This window comes from Camelus ferus, chromosome 11 (genome assembly GCF_009834535.1).
Source record: "Camelus ferus isolate YT-003-E chromosome 11, BCGSAC_Cfer_1.0, whole genome shotgun sequence".
Taxonomy (NCBI): Eukaryota; Metazoa; Chordata; class Mammalia; order Artiodactyla; family Camelidae; genus Camelus; species Camelus ferus.
In genome coordinates this window covers 3,660,769-3,679,147 of record NC_045706.1, presented here as the reverse complement: position 1 = coordinate 3,679,147, position 18,379 = coordinate 3,660,769, and the positions used below count along the sequence as shown (strand labels likewise).

The window sequence follows — 18,379 nt, the reverse complement described above, 5'->3', positions numbered from 1 at the left end:
AGAGCAGATGGGACAGAGCTGGAAATGAATTGGAACTAAAACTAATGCCTGGATTCCAATTTCCATTATGCCAACCACTAATCATGTAACTTGGGATAGGTCCTTGAATATGCTAAATAAGATTGCTGCATTTATTAAGAATGAAAAAAATGAAACAAGTGAAAATAAAGTGTTGGCTAGTGTAATAAAGCAAGAAAAAGAATTAAAAGGCATGTGTATTGAAAAGAAGCAAAACTGTCCTTATTCACAGACATTATTGTCTATGTAAAAAACCCAGCAGAATCTGTAGAAAAAACAACTTCTAGAACTAATCAGTAGGTTTAACAAAATTGGAGGATTCAAGGACAACACTTAAGACTCATATTTTTATATACTGGCAAACAATAATTAGAAATCAGTATTTAAAAAATTATGAAACCTCAAAAATATTTAGGTGTGAATCTAATAAAACAGTAGAAGTTTTGGTGTCAAAACTATAAAATGCCAATGAAAGAAATTAAAGTTAACCTAAATAAGTGGAGACACACACCACATTTATAGCTAGAAGACTCGAGATGGTTGACATGTCAGTTTTCCCCGAACTGACATGTGGATTTAACACACTTCCAGTGAAATCCTGATAGGATTTTTTTTTGTAGATCTTGGAAAGCTGACTCTAAAATGTATATGGTGAAGCAAAAGAGAACCGCCAAAACAATTTTGAAAAAGAAGAATGAAATTAAAGGGCGGGCACTGCCTGATTTTAAGACACCTTTTAAAGCTACAGTTATCAAAACACTGATAACTGGTGAAATCATAGACATGTTGACCAATGGAACCAGAGAGTCCGGAAATAGACCCACCAAAATATAGACAATAGACTTTTTAAAGACTTTATTTTTTTTTAGAACAGTTTTAGGTTTACACCAAAATTGAGAAGGAATACAGAGATTTCCTATATACCTCTTGCCCTGCTCCCCCACCACACACACAGCCTTCCCCATCATCAACCACCGACTGGGACAGCTTTTAACGAAGGATGAACCTACACTGGCACACCACGATCACCTAAATTCTACAGTTTACCTCAGGATTCATTCTTGGTGTTGTATAGTCTACGGTTCAGACAAATATGTGATGACATGTATCCATCATTATAATATCATACAGAGTATTTTCACTGCCTTAAAATCCTCCCTGCTCTGCCTCTTCATCTCCCCAACCTCAATCCCGTGGCAACCACTGATCTTTTTACTGTCTGTAGGACTTTGCCTTTTCCAGAATATCATATTGTTGAAATCATACAGTAAACAGCCTTTTCAGATTGACTTCTCTCACTTAAGAATATGCATGTAAGATTCCTCTATGTCTTTTCATGGCTAGATAGCTCATTTGTTTTCACTGAATAGTTTTCTGTTGTCTGGGTGTGCCCCAGCTTATTTATCCATTCACCTACTAAAGGACATGTTGTTTGCTTCCAGGTTTTGGCAATTATGAATAAAGCAGCATTAAACATTCAGTCACAGGTTTTTGTGTGGACATATGTTTTCAGCTCTTTTGGGCAAATACCAAGGAGTGTGATTGCTGAATTTCATGGTAAGAGTATATATAATTTTATAAGAAACCACCAAAGTGTCTTCCAAAGTAGCTGCACCATTTTGTATTAACACCAGCAACGAAGGAGAGTGCCTGTTGCTCCACTTCCTCACCAGTATTTGGGATTGCCAGTGTTGTGGATTTTGATGGTTCTAATATGTGTACAGGGATATCTCCTTGTTGTCTTAAGTTACATTTCTTATTTCCCTGATGACATATGATTTCAAGCACCTTTTCATGTTCTTATCTGTCATTTGTGTATCTTCTTTGATGAAGTGTCTGTTAAAGTCAAGTCTTTGGCCCATTTTTTAATTGGGTTGTTTGTTTCCTTATGGCTGAGTTTTAAGAGTTCTTCGTATATTTTGAATAACTCCTTTATCAGATCTACCTTTTGCAAATCTTTTCTCCCAGTCTGTGGCTTGTCATCCTATTCTCTTGACATCATCTTTAGCAGAGCAGAATTTATCTTTAATGAAGTCCAGCTTATCAATTACTTCTTTCATGGATTGTGCTTTGGTGTTACATCAAAAAGTTGTTGTTATACCTAAGGTCATTTAGGTTTTCTACTATGTTATCTGCTAGGAAATTTACGGTTTTACTTTTTAAATTTAGGTCTATGATCCATGTTGAGTTGACTTTTGTCAAGGGCATAAGGTCTATGTCTAGACTTTTTATTTTTGTCTGTGGATGCCCAGGGGTCCCAGCACCATCTGTTCAAAAGACTATCCTTTCTCCATTGTATTGTTTTTGGTCCTTTGTCAAAGACCAGCTGACTGTCTTTGTGCGGGTCTGTCTGGAGGCTTTATAGTCTGTTCCACTGATATCTTTGTCTGTTCTTTCACCGGTACCACACTGTGTTGATTACTGTGACTTCGCAGCAAGTCTTAAAGTCAGGAAGTGTCAGTTCACCAACTTTGCTCTTCTCCTTCAGTACTGATTGTCTCTTCTGGGTCTTTTGCCTCTCCACATAAACTTTAGTTTGTCAATATCCACAAAATATCTTGCTGTGATTTTATTTGAGATTGCATTGAGTTGATACGTCAAGTTGGGAAGAACTGACAGCTTGACAATATTGACTCTTCATATCCATGAACCTGAAATATATTTCCATTTATTGAACTCTGACTTAATCCACCAGTTTTGCAGTTTTAATCACATTTTTTTACATATCTTATTAGATTTATAACTAGATACTCAGTTTTTCAGTGCCAATGTAAATGGTATTGTGTTTTTAATTTCAAATTCTACCTGTTAATAACTAGTATGTAAGAAAGCAATTGTAGCTTTTCTATAATCACTTATTAGTTCCAGGAGGATATTTTTCAATTAATTCTTTTGGATTTTCTGCATAGATTGTCACACCATCTGCAAAGACCTTTTTATTTCTTCCTTCTCACAATGTATACATTTTATTCCTTTTTCCTACTTTATCGCATTAACAAGGACATCCAGTCCAGTGTTGAAAGGGAGTGGTGAGAGGAGACCTCCTTGCCTAGTATGTGATCTTATTGGGAAAGTTTCAAGTTTCTCACTATCAAGTATTACGTTAGCCTTAGGGATTTTGTAGACGTTCTTAATCAGCTTGAGGAGGTTCCTCGCTACTCCTAGTTTACTGAGAATTTTTATCATGAAAGGGTATCGGATTTTGTCAAATGCTTTTATTGCGTCTATTGAATGATCATGTGATTTTTCTTTTTCAGCCTGTTGATATGTTGGGTTACATGTATGATTCTGCGTGCTGACCCAGCCTCGCATACCTGGGATAAATCCCACTTGGTTGTAGTGTATATTTTTATACTTTTTTCGATTCTATTTGCTAATATTTTGTTGAGAATTTTTGCTTCTATTTTTATAAAAGGTATTTCTCTGTAATTTTCTTTTCTTGCAATGTCTTCACCTGGTTTTGGTATTAGGATAATGCTGCTTCAGAATGAGTTAGGAAGTATTCCTTCTGCTTTATCCTCTGGAAAAGATTATAGAGGATTGGTATAATTTCCTCCTTTAAAGTTTCGTAGGATTTACCAGTGAACCCACCTGGGAAGTCAATTGATTTTTGACCAAGATACAAAGGCAATTCAGTAGAGAAAGGATAGTCTTTCTATGTACAGTTGTACATTCACATGCAAAAGTATTAATTTCAATATATATCCCATACATTATACAAAAACTAACTCAATATAGATTACAGCTCTAAATATAAAGTACAAAATTATAAGGCTTTTAGAAAAAAAAAAACACTGGAAAAATAATCACTTTAGGTTAGGCTGAACTTTCAGATAATACTCAAACAAGAGAGTTAAAGGCTAAGCCACAGGCTGAGGTAGGACACATGATGCACCATCGGAATGAGATGGTAAGAAAACAAGCAACTCAGTCAAGAAATGGGCAAAGAGTTCGAAACGGCACTTCATTAAAGAAAACATACAAATGGCAAATAAGCCCATGAAAGGATGAGCAACATCATTAGCCAGCAGAGAAATGCATATCAAACCCACAAACTATAAACCTATTAGAGTAGAGAAAAAAAAAAGAAAGAAAAATGTTGACAATACCAAGTGCTGTATAATACAAGGCACCCAGAACTCTTAGACGTTGCTGGTATAAGTGCAAAATAGCTTGGCCACTCTGGAAAGGTTGACAGTCTCTTATAAAGCTTAATATACACTTGCATATGAACCAGCCATCTTGCTTCTAGATTTTTCTCAAAAGAAAGGAAAACAGTAGTTCGCATTGAAACCTATATGCGGATATTTACAGCAGTTTTATTTCTAATCACTGAAAACTGAGACTGACACAAATTAACTTTCAGTGGGTGAACGGATGAACCAGATGAGGTCCATTCATGCAGTGGAATACTACTCGGCAATAAAAAAGAGTAAGTTATTGATACATCCAACATGGTTGAAAGTCAAAGGCATCACACTGGGTTGAAGAGGCAATTCTCCAAAAGTTACATATGACATGGTTCCATGGATACAGCATTCTCACAAAAGTTAAACTATAAGGATTAAGAACTTATCAGTAGGTGTGTGGAGGACCTGACTACTATGGGACAACAGGAGGAAATCTGGGGGTTGGGGAGAAGGTGATAGAACTGTCGTGTTATCCTGATTGAGGTGTTGGTTACATGACTTCAGTATATGTGAAAACTCATAGACATACACTAATTGCCCCCCGGGTTTAACTTTGCTGTATGTTACTTTAAATATTTGCAAAATTAAAATTGGTAATAATAACAATAATATGCTTCACCTGTCATGCATGGATCCATCAATATCTTAAAGCCCAAACAAATGGAAGATGCTGTTATAAAAGTAAGCATCTTAGTCTCACCCTGGCTTGGCAAACCCCAATATTTAAGATGTCCAAGAAATTTTTCAGAAGCGAAGCCCCCTGATTCACCATAGTTAGGAATAGAATTTCTTGTGACTTGAATCCAACGGTGGTCTTGTGAACCTGGATCCACCAGAAACAGAGATGCCTCCGGGCGGCTGGACCTGCCCACTTGGTCTGCCTTAGAGGGGAGTGGGACACTTTTATGGGCTGAGTTGCTTCCCCCGAAATTCTGCCTCTTAAACCCAGAACCTCAGGATGTGACTGCATTTGGAGACAGAGTCTGTATAGTAGTAACGAAGTTAAAAAGAAGCCATTAGGGTGGGCCTTAATCCAATAAGACCCAAGTCCTTATAAAAATAAGAAATTAGGAGGCAGACACACACACAGGAAGACCATGTGAAAACAGAGGGAGAGGATGGCCATCCACAAGCCAAGGAAAGAGACCTCAGGAATAAAAAACCCTGCTGACAGCCTGGTCTTGGCTTACAGCCACCAGAGTTTTGAGACAATAAATTTCTGTCATTTAAGCTGCCCAGCCAGTGGGATTTTGCGGCCGTAGCCCAAGTGAACACACTTAAGCATCTCCCAGTGGCCCACGAAGTCGCCAGCAGCCCCACACCTCCCACAGCCAAGGGACGCGAAGGGGTTAAGTAAAACATGGATTGTAAAATCAGATCAGGTCTCCACTGGCTGCTTAAAAGTTGCATCTCTAGGTTTTGCATGAATTTTTAATTTTAGGTGGCACCTTTGACTAGAAGTGACAGTGGAGCAGATCATTTGCGTAATTACCGCCACAATCACGGAGGAGAGCGCATCTCTCAAAAGCACGGAAAACACGAACTGGATTTGGTGCCGAACGAGGCTGGTGGTGCAGATGCCAGAGCCTCCGGGCTCCGTGGGAACCTCACCGTCTTGATAACAAGAGGGCATTTGCCTTCACCTGTTTTAGGGAAAATGCAGTATTCATTCTCAGGAAAAAGCAGCATTTGCTTCAGAAACATGTTTTGCTGGGATTAGAGAGAGAGAAGGAAAGCTCCAACTTGAAGGTGTCAGGTAACTGGAATTCAGACAATAGATGGAAGCGAATCACAGCTGTGGTTCACGGGTCTGCACTTCCTGGGGAAGTGGTGGTGTCCTCTGCAGTCGCAAGATGCTGGGTTTGGCTTGCTTCCCTCAGACAGGAGATCCAAGGCATGTTAGTGACTCCAGGCAGAGCAGTTAAGCTGGCAATCTGTCCGTGCAGGAGAGGCCGGGTAAAAAGCTCTTAAGTGACCCCGTTTAGAAGGTGCAGGAGTCGAACTGTTTGTCAATTTCCAGAGCTGAATGCAGCCTGGGAAAGGAGCAGCCAGGAAAGCGGAGGGGGAGCTGGGCAGGCACACCGCGGGGTGCGGGCTGAGGGCACGGAGTCCCCCGCTCCTCAGACCGGGGGTATAGACCTGTCTCCAACTTCAACCACTCTAGAGATAGAGGAGAAGTGTCTGCTGAGGATTTTTAGGATACGGATAACAGCACTGAAAGGGGCCTATTCCTGGAACACTGTTCCTGTTGACTAGCTAAAGTTTAAGAGCAAATGTGATTGCCTGCGGGCCCATCACAGCTAGTTAGCCTCAGGGAAACAAAGCACAGCCCTTGAAAATTAGAGACGAGCTCCTTCACCCTCGGAAGGATCGATCGCCTGTTGTCTACGCTGTTACTCTCAACATTCCACAGCCTCCTGTCACCCCGTGCGTCCATGCTGTCACCAGGGAACCTGTCAACCCTACTTGTGACAGTGCTGTTTTGGAGGGAAAAATTATTCAACAGGTGGAATTACCTAGAGGTCTCCTTTGCCAGATTTTGATGGCCATAACCTAAATTCAATTTCAAATTGGAAGGCTTAGGGATTGTAATTCAGATCTTGCCTTGCACGCCCTAAACGCTGTTACTTAGGATGGAGGCGGCCATTTTCAAGGTCTGGGAGGACTGATGTGGGACGGTGACCTGGGTACCAAGTTCCTGGTGGAGATGAGCTCTCCTCCCAGGCCACAGACAAGGAGGTCACTTGGGCCAGTAGATTGTCTGTTTGTGAAGGACCATCCTGCAAACAAAGTGCCAAGTGCCTGGGGGTTTTCTTCCTACCGGCATATTTAGTTCAAACCTTTCCCTGTGATTTTCCTGACTAACTACAACTCGAGTGGAAATGACAAACACCTTGCTGGCCTCTAGAAACAGACGTTTTGCTGGAGAACTCAAGGAGATGACAGCGGCATAGTCTTGGTGTCCTAAATAGGGTCTCCGGTAACTGGAAGGAGTCTCCCTGGGTGTGGAGGTTGCTGGCTTACTCAAATCCCACTTCCCCTTTGCAAAGAGTCCCTCGGGGCATGCCTCTTTTACCTAAAATATTCATTTAAAATGCACACATTGTGGTGGGAAGGAGAAACTCAAGGTTTAGGATGCGCTGGGTTCCAGCTTTGTGTGTGAGGATCAGGTGGAGGGACCAAAGCCCAGCATGGTCCAGGCTGTACCTCCAATCCCAGGAGCCGCTTCTCTCCAGGCTGCGATTTCCAGGCAGAATGGTTCAGGCAAAGAAGAGACTCTCCCCAGTGACGTCTCAAAGGGTACGAAAAGGAAAAATCCCCCAGATTGCAACTCCAGCCACACCAGCGGCCCAGCTGCAAGTTCTCCTGCGGGCAAGTGTGCTTCGTTCCCTTTACTTTTCTGCCTGGAGTTCAGCAGTTCACGGAGGGAAGAGCGCACGAGACAAGACGCTGCTCGGAGGGTTAAACGCCATTTCCTGATTCATCCAGGACATCAGGGTCGCTGATCTGACGCCTGCCAGGGCTCTTCCTGGGAAGGGAGACCAAACATTTCACACAAAGGAAACAAAAGGCAGGTTCATGTGTTTAATAGGAAGGGAAACAGCCTGGGGCATTAGATACTCTGGGAAAAAAAAAATCAAGGTGCCACAGGACCGACTGTTAAAGATAAAATAATAGACAGGAAAACGGTATTCGCAATTACTTACGCTCTGTCCGTAGTCATTCACAAGGCGAGGGAAGTGATTGCTCCTCCGACAACAGATGTTTTTAAAGGGTTCTTTTGGAAATGAGAGACGCTGACAGACTGAGAGACGGCAAACTCCCATCTCTAGGAAAGGGACTGGGGGGCTGACCAGCGAGGAGGCAGCACCTCTGACCCCAGTGGCAGGCAGAGTCCTCGAGGCATTAATAAGAGATGAGGTCACAAAACATCTGGAGAAATCAACCAGGCAGGCTGGCTGGTAAAGAGAGATGGCGCAGAAGGCGGGGCCGGCCCGGGCCCGGCCTTGTCCTGATCCTCTCGAGGCCCCTCCCCGGGCTGATCTGGGACAGGCCCGCTGAGTAAATTACTTCCCAGTCCAGGACTGTGCTGAGGGCAGTTTGCTAGTGATGGGAGGAAGCCCTTCCCCAGAAGGACGAGGAGGGGACGCTGGGCTCAGCCCAAAGCTTGGGCCGGAAGCACAGTAGCAGCTGGGCTTTGATAAAACCCACGTGACAGGGGCTCTCGGTCAGGGCTCGTCTCGTTTTGAGGGACAGAAACCCGAGTCAAACAACTCCTGCAAAACGCGACCGTGTTCGTTCACGGGGCGGGGCGGGAACCTGGGGTTAGTCTCCTGGCTGAGGAAACTGCGGACCAGGGTCCCCGGGGCTGGGACAGAGGGCTCTAGGAAACCAGGCTTCCTCTCTCTTTCTTTCTCTCGCTTTCTCCCCCTCATAGCTGCTTTTCATCTCTTTTTCGGTCTCCCTGGCTTCATTCTGCAGACAGACAGACAGACAGGCTACACACGTCAGCAAGGCAGCCCAGAAGAGCCTTGACCTCGCGTCCGCAGAGCCCGGCAGAGAGAGACATTCTCTCCCGCAGCGCGCAGGTGTCGGCTGCCCGTGGTCGCCCGCGGTCGCCCGTGGGCCCTTCTGGGTCACGTGTCCACTGTTGAGACCAAGCGCTTTCCTCAGACGGTGGGGCCCTGGGATTGTTGGTCCCCAGAGAGGTACCTGATCGAGGTGGGAGCAACCCTCGGAGTAAGGAAGGGGGCTGAGTGCCGGGCCGACACAGAGCAGTCCGTGTTCGCCACGGCGTTTACAGAGGGCCCGTGTCTCTTTCTGCAGATCCTGAAGGTGCGTCAAACAGTTTAAAGCGGGTTAGGGCCATAAACGCTCCGACGGTCACTGTAGATTGCTGTCAGCACAAAACAAGTTCTTCCCAGGTGAACTTACAGTTTGCTTGGAGACTGGCTGGAGGGAACATCAGTGTGATGTCTGCATTTGTGGCTCCATGTGTGAGTCCTTCACACATGCAATCCGTCGTCCATAGAGCCTTCCTCAGCACTGAGAGGTGGGCTGCTGCGTCACCCCAGTTCGCTGTTGGGCAAACATGGTACACACTGCACGGCACCTGAATTTGTGCACATGGGGGCGGGGCAACCTGGGTGCACACCTGCCACCCTGGAGCTGATGGACCACACAGCTGGCTTCACATCTGCCGTCACTGCAGGTCTGCGCTGAGGGGCACGAGGACCTCTGAAGGCAGAGGACGCCATAACTAAGAGTAGGGAACTGAAGGCAGGAACACAGCTGAGCCTTCCTGAGTGTCTTCCTGCTTCCATTCCTGCCCCCACCCCACTCAGGATCCATTCTCCACTCCAGAGGGAGCTTTTAAAACCTTAAAAAACTAGAAATAGACTTACCATATGATCCAGCGACCCCACTTCTGGGAATATATCCAGAGGGAACTCAAATTCGAAAAGACACCTGCACCCCAAGTTCACAGCAGCACTATTTACAGTAGCCAAGACATGGAAGCAACCTCAATGTCCATCAACAGAGGACTGGATAAAGAAGTTGTCATTTACACACACACACACGCACACACACACACACACACACACACACACAATGCAATATTTCTCAGCCATAAAAGAGAATGAAATAATGCCATTTGCAGCAACATGGATGGACCTAGAGATGATTATATTGAGTGAAGTAAGTCAGACAGAGAAAGACAAATAATATATAAATATCACTTATATGTGGAATCTAAAAAGAAATGATACAAATTCTATTTACAAGCCAAAAATAGACTTATGGACATAGAAAACAAATTATGGTTACCACAGGGGAAAGGATAGGGAGGGATAAATTAGTGTTTGGGGATTAACAGACACACGTTACTAAATATAACATAGATAAACAACAAGGACCTACTGTGCAGCACAGGGAACTCTATTCAATTCCCTGTAATAACATACAATGGAAAAGAATCTGAAAAGAAAAAAAATACATACATGTATGTACATATATAATTGAATCACTTTGCTGAACACCTGAAACTAACACTGTAGATCAACTACACTCCAATAAATTTTTTTTTAAAAAAACCTTAAATTCAGTTATGTTGCCCTCCCACTAAAGCCTTCCACTGACCTTCCATTCCAGCTGAGACGTATCCAAACGCCCCCCATCCCCGCGGCCCCTCCCTGCCCACCGCTGTGATGGCGTGGCCGAGGCTCATCCCTCCTCCCGTGCTTTTTCCTCTTTCACGTCTGGGCCTTTTCACGGCTTGTTATCTGCTCTGTCATCATAAGATGTTCTTCCCTGGGCTTCTGCGCACTGTTTCTTTGTCCTCATTGGGTTCTAGCTTGAGAGTCACATCCATGGAGACCTCCCCTGACCCGCCGATCTAAAGTGCTCCCCCCGCCCCACCGAAGCGCCTGCATCGGTTTTGCCTCGTGATTCCCGTCTCCCCAGACTGGCTGGGAGCGAGCCGGGTCTTCGTCTCCTCTGACCTCCTCGCAGGGACAGTGGACGGCGTCAGTTACCCGTGGTGGAGCAACAGCTGGCTGAGTGATGGGGCCTGGCAGCTCACGGACGCCCAGCGCGGGTTCCTCCTGAAGAGCTGGGGCTCGCCGTCTCAGCAGCCGTGGTTTTGAGCATTAGCGAGTCACACGTGCGGCCAAAAGATGTCTGTCCTTCGGGCAGGTAAAGATTGGCATCCTTCCTTCTCTGAGGCTGGTGTGTGTGTCTCCTAGGTGGAGAACATGCCAGGCTGGCGCCTCAGGTGCACACTTGTGTTGTTTTTGTCACTTTGTAGGTAATAATGCTCCCCAAGAACTGGGAAGAATGCACTTTTTTTTTTCTCTTACAACATTCATGACGCTCTCTAGACAGTGTTCTTATGACTACTTGTTTTTTTTAATATCTTTAATAAATATCTCTGTAAAGATATTTTGTTTTATTACTCTTTTTGGGGGGGGGGGCGGCACTGGGGATTGAACCCAGAACCTTGTGCACGCTGAGCATGTGCTCTGTCATTGAGCTTTACCTCCCCTGCCCCCTTATCACTTTTTGTTGCATAATGAATGAGGATTAAGGGTTATTGTTCAGAGTAGATGGTCAATAAATTATTTTCACTGGGTAAATAATTAACTAACAGTATGACTAGATCACCTTCTTTGATTAACAGTAAAAACTCAGTGACATAAATTAAACATGAGAGAGAGAAGCCACAACAAAACCACACACGGTTTTCACCTTTTCCACCCACACAGTTAAACTTCCCGCATTGCAGACCGTCCGCAGAGGCGCCGCGAGGCTGCAGCAAGCATGCCGAGGGCCGGGAGCTCCGGCGCGGGGGGAGCCTCCGGAGGGCGACGAGCAGCGCCCACAGGGCAAACAGGCTGGAGCCACCACGGCCAGCGGTTTCCACAAATCAGCCCAACAGACCAAATTTATCTTGTACGTAAGTTAAATTCAAACAGCAGGCTTTCCTCGCCTTTCTCATGCAAAAGCATCAGTCCGAGTGAGTTTATTTTCCTTCCTGTTTATTTCGAAGTTACATAGACACAGCCACCGATGGAGACAGAATCGTGGTCACTAAGTTCACTTCCATGACCTGCTCACAAAGACCAGGCTGGTTCTCAACCGGAAACGCTCACACCCGCGCGTGCCCAGGCGTGCACACGCACCCACAGGCGTGCACGCGGGACCTGTTGCGCCGGCGTGGACGGGGAAGGCCCTGGCGGCATCAGCTCGCAGACCGCAATTAGGCCGGCGTGGAACTATTAATCACGCCGCACACCAGAAGGCTGGCGGGCGGGGGTCAAGGTCCCGCAAGTGAGGGTATTAGCCATGGATGTGACACGGGGTTATTTTCCAACCTGCTCGTTCAAGAACTAATTGGTAGGTCAGGAAATTGCAGACACTCATCCGAACGAGCTCGGAAAGGAGCATGAGAAAAGGGCAAAGTTTCGGCACGAATGTAGGAATTCTCTGGCTTTAAATGCCATATTCTTTGTTGCTTGACATATTCACATTATCCCAGAGGCCATTTTAGTTGGTCTCCAGCTGTGAAAAAGACAACATCACATCTGTGGTGTCAGGTGGAGGCAAACACAACAGGAAAAAAATTAATTGAAAAATCTTGTTCAGATATTTTGTGAAGAAATTAATAATGCGCTTGCTTGGTGGAGAGATGGTCCATTTTGGTGTCATGTGAACATAGTCAATACGTATTTGAATTGCTTTTAGTTTGAATGCACTGATACCGCAAAGGAAACTCATAAAGATGGAAAAAAATAGAAGCCGTTCCCTGGCTTTACTTAAAGATAAATGCACTGGATTTATCAAGGTCTTTGTACCAAAATATCTGAACTGATCACAGTGGGTTTTGACTGCTGGTGCTGTGGTTGCATTTTAACTTAAGTGAAATAACTAACTTAAGTAAAATATATTCTGGCCAGCAGACGCTCTGCACATGAGCCAGGTGAGGATGGGCGAACTGGATCCCAGAATCTGGGTGCACATCCCATCTCTCTGCACCTACTGAACCCCACGCACAAATATGTGGCCCTTTGTTGCCTCAAACGTGGCTGATGTAGAGCAGTCAGAAGAGGCAGGCAGAGGATTCCCCTTGACACAATTAAAATAATCCATTTTGTCATGTGGGTATCACATCAATTACTATCACATTTTGTTAACGTGGCTCCGAGCCACTCGTAAGACACTATTTGCAAGTCTTTTAATTGTATCAGTAAAAACGAATTTCCTCCTGATATGGTAATTAAACTAAATATGTGATAATGCATTTGATTAGGGATGGGAAAACATAAGAGAAAATCAAAATGAAAGGACGCTGGGGAGCGCTTCCCCACGTGGTCCCTTCCCACCAGCTTCTTCTCCCCCGGAGATCCCCCGTCGTCTTGTTCTGAGTTTCTCACACTGTTGGGCCCAGAGGCTCAACTCGGGAGCTAGTTCACAAAGGCTCAGCTTCGTCCCCATGGTAGGATTCCCGTGATGCCCAGGGGGACACACTGAGAGAAACCCACCCTCGGACCTGTCCTGGGGCTACCGTGGGAGCGTGTGGGGACCCGGCTTCTCCATGCCCCCACTTGGAAGAACATCCCTGTTCTCTGTGTCCGGGGTTGGCCGCTTTAATGCCTCTCTGACTCCTGGGGTATAGGACACCCACTCCACGATGGACCACAGTGTTTGCCTTTCTCCGCACTGAACATAAAGCTTCTCCTCCTCCTGGGGGTCCGGTGGAGCAGCTCTAGCAGGTGGATGATTGTTTCCCTGCCGGCTCTGCTGCTGTCCAGGCAAGGCCCTTAGCTCTCCTGAGACCCCCCATGGCTGTCCGCAGTCTGGAGAGAACTGTTCTCAACCCTCAGGGCTGCTGAGCACATGAAATGCTGGGAGGCTGGAGGAGCAGGCTGCAAAGCCACGCACAAAACGGCACAAGGCTGCTCCGTTCCCCGTCTCTCTGATGATACATACTCTGGCTTGGTTTCGTTTCAAGTTTCTGGGATTAAGTAACCACCGATCCTATTCACCATTAAGCTAATAGGTATTCACATCTCTCTGTAGCGTTAATGTGAACTGGGGACCAGACTCCTAAACGGTACCTCCTTACTGAAGACAAGCTGCTGAAGCCGTACAGAGGCTCAGGAACAAGGACTCAATTCGTCCTTGTCCTGAAGGGGGGCGGCGTGGGCACACTCAGTGCAGGGACTCCTTGGCATCTTCTCAAATGCTCGAGAATTCAATCAGTATTTAGGGAGTGTGTCATGTGCACTCAGCCAAGCAGGATGTGCTGGAGAGAGAGCAGGGGGATAATGAACTTCAGGGCATCTGATGCGACGGGGTGTGAGCGAGCATCTGCAGGCTGGAAGGAGGTAGCTGTGCCCGAGGATTTTCTGCGGCACCTTAGCTGGGCTCGAGACAAAGCCCCAGCTACGTGGAAGAAGCCACCTCCTGGAGGCTGCAGAATCGATCGGATGAAATAGCTGGCGTCATAAAAAGGCATCGAGCCAGAGGAAGGCTGCAGTACAACGGCGCCTTTATGGAAGTACATGTGACAACCACATGAATATCAAATGAATTCATTATGATCACTGCTATTTCCATGAATACCAAATGAATGTGTAATGACAGGACTCTTAAAGTGTTACCAATTTTTTAAAAAAAGATACTGGAAATAATGGGAAAATTAATCTCATTATTTGCGAGAGAAGGAATATTTTAGAAAAAGTATTTGGAAATACTTCGATGGTTGGCAACCAGTAGTTTTCAGGCATTGCCGGCGCTCCTTTATCCTCCAGTCCCTGTCCCGGATCTATTTCAATTGCAAAGCGTTCTCAGCAAAGCCCCGGCAGAGGAAGTGCCCAAATCTGTTTTCTGAATGAGCACATGGTCCCTTATTTTGGGAATCTCACTGCTCTGAGGACTCTCGACATTAGGAAGTTTGTCCCACCCTGAAGGGAAGCCCCAACGAGACGTGAGAGCCATTGCCACCAAGGCCGCCATCCAAACACAGAGCTGGCGGTGACTTTCCCTGGTTCTGCAGGGCTGTTCCGCCTTAACTGAGCTCACAGTCACACCCTGGAACATGACTGTTGTTCCAGAAGTGGATTTCAGGGGCCCTGAGCTGCTCAGAACTCCTGCCAGGGCAGGAAAACACGCCTCCACGCTGGGCAGCCTGGTTGATCTGATGGAGAGACTGCTTTGGCTGATTGCGGGCACTCGGCAAAGGAGGACACTCGTGGGGTTTCCGCCTGGCCCTCCCAGCTTCAGATTCCTCAATCTGAGCTGCGGGAAAAACACCACTCAACTCCTCAGGGCCATGAGGATAAAGGACAGTCCGTCTGTGCCCTCAGCCCCTGGCCCGGCACCGCAAATGGTCCAGGTAACTCACCACCTGGCCTGGCCCTGGAAAAACAGCCCAAGTCAATTGGTCCTAAAATAATCTTTCAATGGAAACAAAGTCGGGGGGCTTTGCTCCACTCTCCCGTTACTGCTTGGCTGGTGACCACTTCTGTGGTCTTTTATGTCCACACCAGGGACAGGAGATGCTGATTGGAGGGGTTGACCTGGCAGGTCCCATACCTGCTCTGAACACCCCAGAAGCAGGACCCATTGAGTCATTTGCAGGGCCCAGTGCAAACTGACGATGTGGCCCCTTTTAAAACATGATTAAGAATTTCAAGATGGCAACAGCAGAGTGATGTTCCTTTTTGCCCTGGGGCCCGGTGAGAGAAACCCCACGGGTCGTGCACCCATGAAGCCAGCCCTGCCCATCTCTCATAACCAGGGCCACACCCGGCCCACCTATCGGACCCGAGCACATCAGCCCGCCAGTGCCCGGGCACTCGGCTGGAACTCGCGTGGACTGAAGCCTGTAGCCAAACACTCGCTTCGAGGATCATTGTCTGTTTATAGGGACCTGGTTCCAGCCAAGTTCTTTTCTGAGAATGAACCATCAGTTCTCATGATCTTCACTAGCTGCTAAATAAACTTCCCCTGCTTTTAAGATAATTGCAGGAGAACATTAGTGAAGGAAAAAAGTTCAATATATACTCAAGGAAAAAATCTAAATAAAAACTGAAAACCCAGAGCAATTAAAAAGATGCAAAATAATCCCTCAACAGCTCAGTTTGGAGAAACAAGCTTAAAAGTAAGTCCAGAGAGGCAGGAACATCTCACCTTCAATATCAGCTATGGATGGGCTTAAATTAAGCCAAAAATATAAGGAGAATATTTCAGCAACAGCCACCATGAGATATTTAATGAACGACACAGACTCTGATACAAAGCACATCCCAAAAAAGTACTTTACGTATACAGTTTTGAGATATTTAGAGCAAATTATAATATTAAAATACTAATCATATTATTGGCAATGCTAGCAAAAAATATGATTTTTGCATGTATGGGAATGTTTGGAAATTGGCCTAAATGTCTTTTGTTTGGCAACTTTAACTGTGAGATGAGAATTAGACAGAACTCTCTAGGGGAGAAAAAAAGCCAATGCCGTTTCAATTAAATTGTGGAAACATTGCTCAGGCGATGAGTCCACATGATCTCAGTTTTGGGGGATACAGTCAGTCAAAGCCAGTGTCTTTTTCTCTGGAACATAAATCAGTGAGGCAGGAGAGCCCACAGCCCCACCTCCCACGTCCAAGGAGAGAGGAGCTGGCCTTGGCCGCCCCTCTCAGGAGCATCTCTGAGCAGAGCTTTTCAGAGACACCTCCAGGCTGGGTGCCCGCTTCCCTGCTTCCAGGCCTGAGAGTGCAAGTCCCACTGAAGCCTCTGAGGGTCCCTAAGCGTCTAGCGGGCCTTCTAGATGATTCCAGAACAAGCTATGGGCAGTTCCATTCTGTACTGAGTATGCTTAACTTTGTTCTCAATTTCTGGAAAATGGAAGTACATGCATAAGCCAATGCGTGTGGAGACGACGCATTTAGATTCCCAGGCGGCCTGGATTTCAGTTATCCCTGTGCCTCTCAAGTCCCTCATTGTTGGACTGTAAACTTTTACTGTTATTGTTTTATTATTATCATCATCATCATCATCATTATCATTATCATTATTAAATGTGGTCCCTCTATGGTGTAGGAGAATTCTAATTGAATCAGAACCTTCAGTTAACCAGAACCACCACTCAGACCCCCACAAAAAAAAAACATATTATAGGGACTGTTGGCTATAATGCCCAACTAAGTACTTGGAGGGTTATTGGCTATGCTTTGAATCTATTACTCGACACTGTCCTTAATCCTGACCCAGCAGGCCGGGAAGGGGTGGTCACATCCTGCCGGCCACCCCAGCTGCCACCTCTTCTTCACCCAGCACCAGGGACCCTCCTTCCAATGGGTTAACAAGGAGCTGCCTTGGCTGCTGTCACGGCAATAGCCCTACAGGGGCTGCCTCCAGCTCCCATCTCAAGTGGCTTCTTATTCACATTATATTAAATTAATATGCACATTATACCAATGAACATTTTATATTTCTTCAATTAAAATTCCCTACCCAAATATACTGCTTTAATTGCTGGGAACACCAGTGTTAAGTCAACATCTCTGTTCAACACGGGGCTCGATTTGTTTTTCTCTCATCACCCTAGAGCCACACCTCTGCACACGTCCTTCCGGAGTGAGAGCTGATCTGCAGGGGGCGCCAGACAATGGAACCGGTTGACGTCAGAAAGTCACTGTCCTCAACTTGTGCCCTTTTTAGGTGGGGAGGGGGCTTAATAACCGGCAGCTGGTTGTCTTCAGAGAGAAAATGCAGAAACAGAAGTAACCAGGAATGTGAGAGCAGGACAGACAGACGGCGGAGGCATCTGACGTGGCCAGACAGCAGGACAGCGCAGGCCCTCCTCCCCACACCCCGGCCCCTTTGCCGTCAGTCTCCTCCATGGTGCTGCCTTTGCTTCTGGGGAAGCCCATAGCCTCATCTCTACCCAACCAGCTCCTGTCAAACCTGCAGGGACCGAGACCAAGGGGAACCACCCACCTGGATTCATTCAACAAACACTGGTCTGCTCTGGTCCAGCTTCACTCTGAATGGGGAAAGCATGAGGTGACCGCATCCACTGGGTGAGAGACTAGAAAGGCCCGGCAGCCCCTGTGCCTGGGCTGTGCCTGGGGAAGACCGAACTTCCCTCAGCTGAAGGAAGGAAGGAACAAAAAGGTAAAAATTAAAAAAAAAGAGAACCCACGAAAAAGCCCCAGGCCACAGGACTCCACCCAGTGTCACCTTCAAGCCCCACGTTGACAAATGGGCACACTGAATCAGCGGAGTGGACGGCGGGAGGTAAAAGGGCACAAACAGGTGGGGAACGCCCTGTGCTTCAACAGCCACGCCCACACCGGTGCCGCCCTCCCATCCTGTGTGTGCGCAGCTTTTCCACACACAGCTTAAACACTTCCTCCTGTCTCTCCACACTTTCCCCTGGAATATTAAAAAGCTGGTATAATGCAAAATCCTGTTCTCCCACCATATAGGCGAAGCAGAAAATAGACGTTTATAAGCCAGGGAGGCCAGGTTCCATTTTGAAAAGTGAATTATGTGCTGCTGAGAGGGTGGGGCTGCCCGCCCCCCGGGAGAGTGACCCTCGGTCACAGGCTAGGGTCTCCAGGAGTTGGCAGAAAGTCTCGGAAGGCGCAGCCCAGGGAGGG

The 18,379-nt window shown here is 46.3% G+C and overlaps 1 long non-coding RNA gene across 1 annotated transcript; it reads right to left on the bottom strand.

The window, feature by feature from the left end:
• Window positions 1–4,317: 4,317 nt before the first annotated feature.
• Window positions 4,318–8,295, bottom strand: LOC116666919. The gene is made up of 2 exons (XR_004323722.1): window positions 7,916–8,295; window positions 4,318–7,737 (listed from the first exon to the last, which is right to left on the bottom strand). It is a non-coding gene; the product is annotated as an uncharacterized LOC116666919 (long non-coding RNA).
• Between the last annotated feature and the right edge of the window lie 10,084 nt (window positions 8,296–18,379).